The sequence below is a fragment of the Haemaphysalis longicornis genome, unplaced genomic scaffold (assembly GCF_048455015.1).
Source record: "Haemaphysalis longicornis isolate Haplotype H1 unplaced genomic scaffold, Haemaphysalis longicornis Haplotype H1 scaffold_1, whole genome shotgun sequence".
Lineage (NCBI taxonomy): Eukaryota > Metazoa > Arthropoda > Arachnida > Ixodida > Ixodidae > Haemaphysalis > Haemaphysalis longicornis.
Window position 1 is genome coordinate 98406993 of NW_027526203.1, and position 10505 is coordinate 98417497.

Genomic DNA, 10505 nt, shown 5'->3' on the forward strand with positions numbered 1-10505 from the left:
GAAAGACAGTCAAAGATCCCCAGGTGGTCAAAATTAACCCGGATCCTTCCACTACGGAGTGCCTCATCGCCTGCGTTGCGTCGGCGCGGATAACCCTACAATCAATCAAGACAGAAAGAAAGGGAAACTGCTGCCCAGCACGACAATAATAGCTTTACCTTAATGCAAAACTTTGGACATTTTTTTTTCTTTCACCGCACAATGACTGGCCACTGAACACCAACTAAACAAGGGAAAGAATGGGCGGGGGGGGGGGGGGGACTTTTTTTCGAACTCTTCAAGGCAAGAGAGGGGAGCATGGTCATAGGTCTGTTGCCATGCCTTCATTATTAAAGCGGAGGTTTCTCTGCATCATTGATGGCATCATTCATCCAATTAAAAGGCCCTGCAGGAAACCAACTTTACATAAAGCGATGGTGATGATGATTATGATGATACTTTTATTACACAAAACAGAAAACTCTAGAAAGGCACAGGTCTGCCAAAGCCCCGGTGGGCTTGCAAGGCAGCGCCTGGCAGGCAGCGGAACTCCGTGCTCAGAGCCGAACATGAAACAGCAGCAGAATCGCCTAGTCAAAATGGTACAACGTAACCGTCAGTGAGGAAAAGATACCAGGGCAAACCGTAAACCAGAGTGACGGCATATACGCGAAGGCATATCAAACGGCTCAGGAAATGGCCGACATACAGCCTGGGTTCCTCGCATCATGAAGCTTTCCAAATGCGCCATTCCGACATTGTCGAAGCAGTTTGGATTTAAAGCGAAGCTTTCTTCGTCTCACTGATGGCATCTGTCACGTTACGGAAACTCCGTGAGCCCCTACAACGCCAACGCCAGCGACCGACAGCTTCCTCGCGAGGAAGCTGCCCTCACCCCCGTGCAGGGGCGTAGCCGGGGGGGCCAGGCTGGGGTGCGGTTTAAGTAGCCTGAAGAACCGCCCGAAGTCGCCTGAAGGCGCGGAACCTGCAGTTTTCTGGATATCCTTGCTCACATAAAGCTGAAAACAAGGGCTACGTCAACGTCTGATCCCTGTGCCCGCTCCAGATGCTGTACAGGTGCCATCAGAAGTAATTGGAGCACGGGAGCTGTGGCCGAGCCGCCTAGGAGCGCCGTGTAGCTGCACCGGCAGTAAACAAAACGAGCAGAACACGCATGCACGCCTACCGACGGTGATAGCCCATCTATACTTCTCAAGCCACTTCTTTTAATGCGGCTTCGAGCAAATTATTCGCAGCATGCTGGTCTCAGTGATGGCGCTGAGAGCAAAGGCGGTATCTATAGCAGCGTCGCTCATCTCACACACTTTCAGCACACACGAGCTGCCAGGAGAGGCGTCGCAATTATTCGCAGGGACCTGAAGTTACAATGTTTTCTTCTAATATTTTTAGATGGGTATGTATCAGCGTCACCGGTGAGAGTCAGGGACCAATATATGCTGCAAATAATTTGCTCGAAGCCGCGTAATAGTGGGTTGAGAAGTATCGATGGTGTTGTGCCAGAGCGCCTGGCCCAAAGGCGTTGCACGAGGCGACGCGCCGACAGCGAGGCTGAGTCACGCCTCTCCCTTTGTCGCTGCGGCGCGGCCGACTCCTGCATCTCGAAACGCTGCGGCGTGGCCGACTCCTGCATCTCGAAACGCTGCGGCGCGGCCGACTCCTGCATCTCGAAACGCTGCGGCGCGGCCGAATCTCTCTGCGGAGAACGACCCAAACAAGGGCATGTCGCTACGCCCGGAGGCGAGGTCACGGAGACGGCGGCGGCATCGCTCTCCCTTTCCCCATTGGCGGCGCAGCTGACTCACCGCTTCGCTACCATTCGTCGGAATTCAAACTTCAGGCAGCGAGAGCCCTGATTGGAGCATTTCGAACTTCTTGGGGCCACAACGAACTTCCCGGGCTATAAAAGAAGCGCGGAGGCTCTCATCGTCGGCTTTCCTCGGCGGCTTCTCTCCGGCACCAGTCTCTTCGGAAGCACCGAGTAAAAGGGTGCTGTCGCCTTTGTGCGAGTTATGTAACGTTTGCTTACCTTGTAAATACTGTATATAAATGTTACTTCTACTCTTCGTCGGCTCGAGGACTTCGTCGCTCTGCTCTGTGCCGCGTCGATAGCGGACGGAGCAAGGCAACATCGCTACACCGGTGACTGCGCTCGGGTGGCCAGTCGCAACAGCGGAGACAGCGTCGGGATGGCTGATTCCCCACCTCGGTGACGAGCGGGAAGGCGAGTCACAACCTTGGCGACCGCCCTGGGATCGTCATTTCCCAACAGTGGTGGCAGCGGTGGGATCGTCAATTCCCAACAATGGGCTATCACCGTCGGCAGGCGCGCATGCGTGTTCTGCTCCTAGCGTTTACTGCCGGTGCAGCTACACGGCGCTCCTAGGCGGCTCGGCCACAGCTACCGTGCTCCAATTACTTCTGACGGCACCTGTACATGTCAACATATACAGCCCGGCTGCATTTCGCGCCGGATACACCGAGCAGCGCCGGGAACCTGCCGCGAGCCGATCGAGGCAGTCCCGCTGTTTCGCTGGCGGAACAGCACGGCCGGGATATGGCGGACCAGCACGAAAAGCCTCATATAGGCATACATGTGGTCTGGACTTTAGCGTGTCATTCCTTGTGTTTACACTGGTACAAAGTATAATCACATGACAGAGCATGTCACTGTATTTTGTTCAGTCAACTCTCAATCCTTGATAGGGTTATTTTTCTACAGACATCGCATTTCATTAACTATTGCAGTTCCATAATTTATGCTGTATGAAAAGCATTGCTCTGCCCATCTTGCATTTCCTCCACATCAACAAAACTGTAGAACTCTCTTTATTGCGGAGCTTTGTCTTTTTGGCGCTATTCCATTGCTTTCTTGACCTCCCTCTTGGTTAGAATCAGCATTCTGTATTTGCTTCACCGGAATTTTACTGAAGCCATGTTGGAATTCGATTTCACGGATAGAAATAGAATGAAATTTGAGAAATATGCACCAAGCTCAACATTCAACAACAGTGCAATAAGGTGTTCCGCTAGACGTAATTTTACTATTCACGTTACTCGCATAAAAAATAACAGAAGGTGATTACTTAAGGACGAAGACGCACACTTTCTAGCTTCACCGCCATAATATACGAATGTGCCGCTCGTACAGTCCACTGCGATTCGAAGGTTATCGCGGGAAGGCTACTCTTTGAAATGAAGCAGACAGAACACCCGCTTTAGCAAATCTTCCATGCCAGTAACGTTATCGTCGGCGTAGATAAAAGGCAACTAAATCTGTGCTTCATAACAACGAATGTAAAGCTTCAAACCCAAAGGGTGGCAAGTCAGTCGTGCGAGCCATTGTTGTAGCATGGAACAGCCAACAAGGGGGAGAGGAGTGCGAAATCTTGATTTTCATGGTTCCGAAACGAAACCGTAGGACGGTGGCACGCGTGGCCGCTCGATGCTGGCGCGATAACCTTCAAATCGTGCTCGACTGTACTTCATAACTGATAAGAAAACTTATTAGTCCCTTTCCTAAAGGAAAATCTTCATAATAAACACCCAGTGTTGGCCTCCACTTCCGCCTGACGAAATTCGGGGCAAATGTAAAGTGCAAAAAATCTAGACAGAAGACGAACGAGACAAGGACAAGCGCTTGTCCTTGTCTCGTTCGTCTTCTGTCTAGTTTTTTGCGCTTTAAATTTGCACTATGGATTACCAACTAGCTAGAACCCACACGTTGTGAAATTCGGGGACCGCGCGCCATTCACGAGCACACTCTTGATCACGCTCACGAGCACGTGCCCGCATAACCGCCTGCTCTTGACGAACGAATCACCCGTGGCATACCCATAGACCGGCGAACGGGAATTGAGGGCATCCTCATTATCATCATCATCACCTAAGCTCCTTAAGGTGGGCTTTACTGTTAGCGTTCAGCATACACAAATCGCATGTCGAAGTCAGTTATTTCAAGCTTCGTTTGAAAACAACGCGCAAGAAGCCTTGCCTTGCGCGTCCCATCTTTTGGTCGACCGCGCCCCCCCCCCCCCCCCAAAAAAAAAAAAATTCGTGGCTACGCGCCTGCCGCCGTGTCGGGCACAATAACGTTATGCACTCACTGCGCGTTCCACCCATCGTTGTCGTTACACGATGGGGCGTTTGATTTTTACACTTTTTGTTCCAAGTACGTAGACTTTTTTTTTTTTTTTTTTTCATTTCCGAACTTACCGCCCAGTATACAACTGTTATTCTAGCACGGGAACTGTAATTTTCGTTCCGTCGTAACCTCGAAGCCTCGAGGAGTACGATAGAGTTTCTTGAATGAATTTGAAGATTTATAAACGATCCGCATTGCTTGAAACGCTGAGTCTACAAAATTGTGTTTAATCCCTGGCCATATTTCCTAATGAATTTATAGGTTCCAAGAAGATTTACACGCGTGAAACGATATGTATTTTACTATTTCTGTAAGGTACGGCTAGGTAAAAATTGAGCTCCCATTTGATAGTTACTCCCAAGGGGACAATATACAAATTATCCGGTTCCTCCGCAAGAAAGTCCCTTGGGCCACTGGAGTCTGCCTACATGCTTTGAAGGTGAGAGCCTGGCGAAACTTATTAACTTCTTGAGTGTCACATCGTATTTTGGTCTCTTTCTGCGTTTCAGTTCTTTCAGTATTTTGGCGCAAATTACTTCGACCAGCTTCTTTTCATCCGTGGCGTGCCGTTCGGGTGTTACGCGGCACGCACTATTCTACAAGACACGACATTTTTATTATCTTTACTATCTTGTAAAGCCGGCACATTAGCCCCTAAAGGCTCTCGATTCCTGGCCAGTCCCCCAAGCAGGTATGAGTAGCAAGAAAAGCAACAACCACGACAACAGCGCGTGTTCTACCACTGACAACGCGTGGCTAATGTATTTTTGGCAGCCAAATTAATGTACGTACTGCGGGTTCTGTATTGTGCCCTAAAGGAGTACTGACACTAAATTTCTCGCCTTCAGTTTTTATGCTGTAAAGAATACCTATATTGGCCCAGTAATTACGAAAATCGAACCGAAAGCCGTCAGCCGCCAACATAGAATTAATTATAGCACGTTTATTGCAACCAGTTTCAAATTCGGTCGCCGCGCTGGGAAAATGGCCGTTCGAAGGCCAGCCTGCAAGCGGGCCAGTCTTACATCACGGTCTCACCCGTGACGTCAGGGACGTTCGCCGCATCGTCTGCTACGATTGCACATGGTCCGCACTCGCCCGCACAGTCGACATGTCGTCTGAATCGTTAGACTCGGGTGAGTCGCTGTCACCCAACAGACAGACAGAGAGAACTTTATTTGGCCAGGCGATTGGCCGGCGATGTCTTCACCGTCGTCCGTTTTTTAATATCACTGCGGCTCGAACCGGCGCAGACCGTGATAGCAACAACTTGTCGCCACTCTTATAATCAATCTGATCGCGTAAAAGAAGTTCCACATGCGAGAAAGTAGATGTTAGTGTGGAGAAAAATTGTGCTAGGGGTTGTTATCAGCGCTGAATTTAAAAACGGCGTTCAGATATTTGCCGCGATGGTAAGCCTACGCTGACCGGCAGCGGAGGTTCGGCGCTCCGACCAAGCACTGCCGGCACCGCGGTGCGGCGAGCGGCCGAAAGATGGCGCCAACTGCGCGCTAGAATCAAAACAGGCCACGGCAGATGTCTTGGTCACCGATCGCTGAAACGACAATTATCGCCAAAAGAAAGCTCCATATGCGAGAAAGGGGATGATAGTGTGGTGAAAAGTTGTGTAAGGGATGGTCATTCGCAGTTGTACAGATACCGGCGATCAAATATTCGTCACGATACTAAGCCTTAAAGGGACCCAGAAAAGCCTTTTATAAAAGTTACAAAAGGCCTTTCTGTCGCGTAGTACCAATATAGCGATGCAATGCCGTTAGAATTATTGATCTACATTCAGTATTAGCTGCGCCAGAAGCAATTAAGTGCACCTCTCCCCCCTTGCCGATCGATTCCTCCTCCCTCTCTGCTTCTTTCAAAGCAGCTGGAAACACTGGGAATAGCCATGTGACATCGCGATGCTCGACTTCCGTTCTCCGCTAGCTACATTCCTGCGCCTAGGCACGCGTCAATCGCTGCAGACCCGCCTTTGCCTCGGGATCGCGCAGGAAGGAGGAAGAGTAGCCGGAAGCCAATGGCAGTGACGTTGCCGGCGACCGACGATCGGCCGAATCAGGGGGGCGCCTCGCCGTTGCGTCAGCCGCGGTCGGCTCGCTGCGGCGGCGCGCTCATCGGCTGAGAAAGGCGATCTTTAAAAATTGTTTACAAATTATCCGTTACCACCTGGATGCATTTGATTGCCACCTTCACAAAGCTTTTCTGGGTCCCATTAAGTTCCCAACACCCAAGCTGACCCGAGCAACGCCAAGCCCGCTGGCTTGTGCGACCGTTCTTGCGGCCGCCGCCGCGCACGAACTCAGTTTAGCGCTGCATGTCGTCGCGTGGAAAATAATGTATCTTGGCGTCGTCATCGATTTGCTCGGACAGGCTTCCACGAGCAGTATTTCGCATTCCGCGAGCTTGCCATAGCACAACTTCGGCGTGCTCGGCACACGCACCGCCGCGTCGCCGCGTTGCGCGTCGACATCGCGCACCGCGCAGTTTTCGGCACCAGTGCAAGGGAACACCATGCGCCGGTCACGAACTGAAGAGCAAAGACGTCGAACACGCAAAGTGCGCAAAGTTTACAAGCATTGCTCCCACGGGTACACCCCCGTCTCCCGCCCAAACGAATACCACTGACAGCAGCAGCGCAGGATATCGTTTCCGGTCCCGAAAACGACAGTTCTTGGGAAAGAACTGCTCTATTTGGCAACGCTAGTCCTGCCTAGCCTTCCAAGATAATCTGCGAACATAATCTTGACCAGGAACATAATCAGCAAACATATTCTTTACCAGGAACACGTGGTGGGGGGTCCCACTGCTCACAGGCGCCTTATCATCCATAATGCGGTTTCGATGGTCGCTTCTTTTTTTAAACAAATGCCGCACGCCTGATGCTGCACGCCTGATTAGCCTGACGCATGCGCTCGGCGTCTTGGGCGAGAACTGCTGGGTCCTGCCTGGGTTTTTTGTTTAAGACACGAAATTTTTCGATCAACTAGAGACTAACAGCTTCGCCGTAAAAAAAGTTCGGGGATAGTACAGTGCTAGGGCCTCTGGCTGCTACTGTGAAGACCCGCGTTCGAATGCCATCGAACCACGCTCGTTTCTTTTATTTAGTTACTCTTCACACATGCGGCCATTTTCTTGACGGTGGAACAACGGCAACGACGACGACGACGGTTTTTCGCAGAATGGGTAACTTGAGGCTTTCGACGTGTGATGCGGGTCACGGGTTTTTAAAAGCAGGCATATTCGAGGTTATCAGCTGTCAATACAGATAGAAAATATTCGTTGAAGGCAGTAGCGACAGTTGGTGTTTCCACGGAGGTACGTTATTTACAAGGATTCTGGGCCAGGTAAACTTGAAATCCAAAATTTTCTTGGATCACTTTTTATCGGATTCTGTAATGTAGCCAGAAGTAGGAGTTCGTTGAATTCGTTTTGACGCGAAGTACTTCCTTGGCATCGTTAAATTGGGTAATATTAAGGTCATCCATCACCGTTTCGTTTTAAACGCCCGAACCTCGCAACACGACGTGATGGGTGAAGTATTAATGTAAACTTATGCCGCTCTTATCTCGAGCAGCGCTGATAAAACTTAGAGCGATGCACCAGGAAGGCCGGTGGTGGCACCATGTGCAAGCCATGTATGGAAATTCTCTGAGGGGGCCCTTTTCGTTAAATCGGCCATTTATGGCTTTCGCTAAGTTCGCTAAGCACTTCGCTATTGTGCACTGCAGTAGGAAGGGAGGCAGAAAAAAGACTCCAAAGTGGAGACACGTGTCTCCTCATTTCTACGTCTATTTTGTGTACAATTCCAATCTTGCACTCGATGAACAATACACTTGTTCACAGTTGCATGCGCACCTGTGATGGTTTTTAGTGTAAACATCTCCTTGTTCTCTCCTCCCACCAGGCCAAGAGGCAAGAAAGTCGGCCTAAATGGAAAGTTCATCACGCTTTACCCAAGCCCCCTTGATTCCCTTCCCTCTTTTCACTTCCCTGCTGTCCGCGTGTTGTGGGAGAACAGGTGGCAACACTGCCGCCCATGTTTGTCGCGGAGAGAGAACGCCTCCGGACAAGTGGCGCATCACATGACCTGGTTGGGGAAGCCGACCACTGCGAGTGGACGCTGTCACGGTGGATGTTGTTGCATGTTGGATTGGTGTCCCACGCGCTTCGGCCGCCGGGGTTCAGTAGGGCACGTTGTGGGAGAGTCGCTGGGCTGCAGAAGGGGGTGCACAGTTCAATCGTTCGGGGGCCTCGTAGATGCCTGACGTCGATGCTGCTCGTGGCCCACTCAGCTGCAAGCGTTGAGGGACAGGGGGGAGGGGAGACTATTATCAGTCTTTCGCATCTCTCCGCAATGTCATTGCGCAATGCTGGAAGCGTTACACGGGCGATAATAAAGGAACAGTATCTCTCAGTGTGGATGAGAAACAGTGAGACTGATTCCCGCTCACCACTAATGCAGCGGCGCGCAACGAGATGCAGTATCAAGCTTCCTGCTCTCGTGCAGGATGGAGGCCTAGGCCGAGAACCAGGCACACCTGAGTAACGCTTCCAACATTTAACACAGTCAACTCCATCTTCAGGCACACGAATAGCGCTTGGCTCGGAAACAAACACTTCGCCTCAGTGTGCTCGCTCTACAAACATTCCGAATGTGCCAATCACCTTTTCCTGTCACTTACACTTGGAGGCGGGCGGCTGAGGCAGGAGCCGCTGGCGTCTGGTGGGTGCACTTGGGCACCGCTCTTCGGAGACGGGTGTGCGATGACCCTGTGGGCTACACTGGGCAGCTCGGGATCGGCGAGGTCGTCCTCCTCGCTCAGGAGCGCGTACACGTGGAACATTCGCGTGAACATCCCGTCGAGGGTGGCGCAACTGTGGGTGAACGGCCCACCGAAAAGACTGACTTGGCCGACGCTCGACACGTCGCCCGCAACTGCGTCCGCCTGCGTGATAAGGAAAGGCAGGAGTTTCACGATCCTGCGTTGCACTGAAAAAATATTCCTAGTCATCTTTCAGCCAAGTTGAGAATTGGCAGTTCATCTTTCCCTGCGAACCCAAAGTTCGAAACATTCGAACATTCGCAACAGGTAAGCCACGAAAAATCCGCATCCACAGCTCGCAGCTGGCACATACCACCCATCGTTTGTCGATCCCTCCTCCCCCCACACCCCAAGTCTCGCGTGTGCCTGCAGGAATGGAGCTGCGGCTCACGCGCTTAGCCTTCACGACGTCTGCGTCTGAGGCAACAATGGCGCACCTTTTTGGCTATTTTCGGCGATCACTTACGTTATTACCGGCCATAACGCGTCTACAGAACACCTAACTTTTCTGTCTTCTTTATCAGCACAGGATCATTGCCAATACGTTGCGATCCCCGCTTTGAAAGCACTAGAGGAGCCAAGGTTTCACCACCAGAAGTAGCCAAATATCAAGCATTAACAGGAAAGTGTTTTATTACGGGGTACACAAACCTTACCGAAGTCATATCCGTCACGGAAATGACACCGCTAAAAAAGTTCCATTGACGCGGCGGCGCCAAGATTCGAGCCCACGATCACTCTGGCCGCAACGGGAGGTGAGAAACGCTCTGCCAACTGGGCCATGAAGTTTTTTTTTTTCTTTTAAAGACGATAGTCTTTTTTGGGCTACTTAAACCCGGAAATTTTGGTCTGTCTGTCTGTCTGTCTGTCCGTCTGTCTGTGTGTGACTCGATTCAGCTACCCGGCCAAAGTAAAATTGATATTGCGCAATAGTCTTACATACTCACAGCCACATGCAAATGTCTAAGCCCGGTTTATATGTTCATACTTGTCAACTTTGTTGGACAAGAACAAGACATTACGCAAATATAAGACAGGAAATTAGTACACAAGGGATATTTACAGTGTTCCTTTAATAAAAAAATTATGGATGCTTGGTTTTTCGATAGCAAATGATATTATACATCTACTGCAGAAAACCGCCGCCTCCTGGCGGCATATGAAAAATCACGCGGCAACAGCAACGAAAGGCTCCACTAGCTAGGTTCCACGTTCTGCTTGGAACGCACGTGGAGCACGGCCACGCGGCTCTATAAACCTTCTAGTCGGCCGCCTCCATTCACGTGCGTCTCCGCCGTACTGCACCGCTGGCATCGAGGAACCCGGCCTACAGCAGTGGAACGCGGTAAATTCAAATCGCCTTGCGCAAACCTGTAGTGTGTTTACCTTGGGATGAGCGCGACGGTACAGGAACAGCATGAGAGGTGAGCGGGAAAGCAAAGGGGGGAATTTGCTTGGCAAATGTCTACAAAGACTATCGTCTTTTGACGACATTTGAAACGAAAGGAGCAGATACGCGGCCAGTT

The 10505-nt window shown here is 50.9% G+C and overlaps 1 long non-coding RNA gene across 1 annotated transcript; it reads right to left on the bottom strand.

Moving 5' to 3' along the window:
- Positions 1-7355: 7355 nt before the first annotated feature.
- Positions 7356-9097, bottom strand: LOC144165099 (uncharacterized). Its single transcript, XR_013321358.1, has 2 exons — positions 8839-9097; positions 7356-8448 (listed from the first exon to the last, which is right to left on the bottom strand). It is a non-coding gene; the product is annotated as an uncharacterized LOC144165099 (long non-coding RNA).
- Between the last annotated feature and the right edge of the window lie 1408 nt (positions 9098-10505).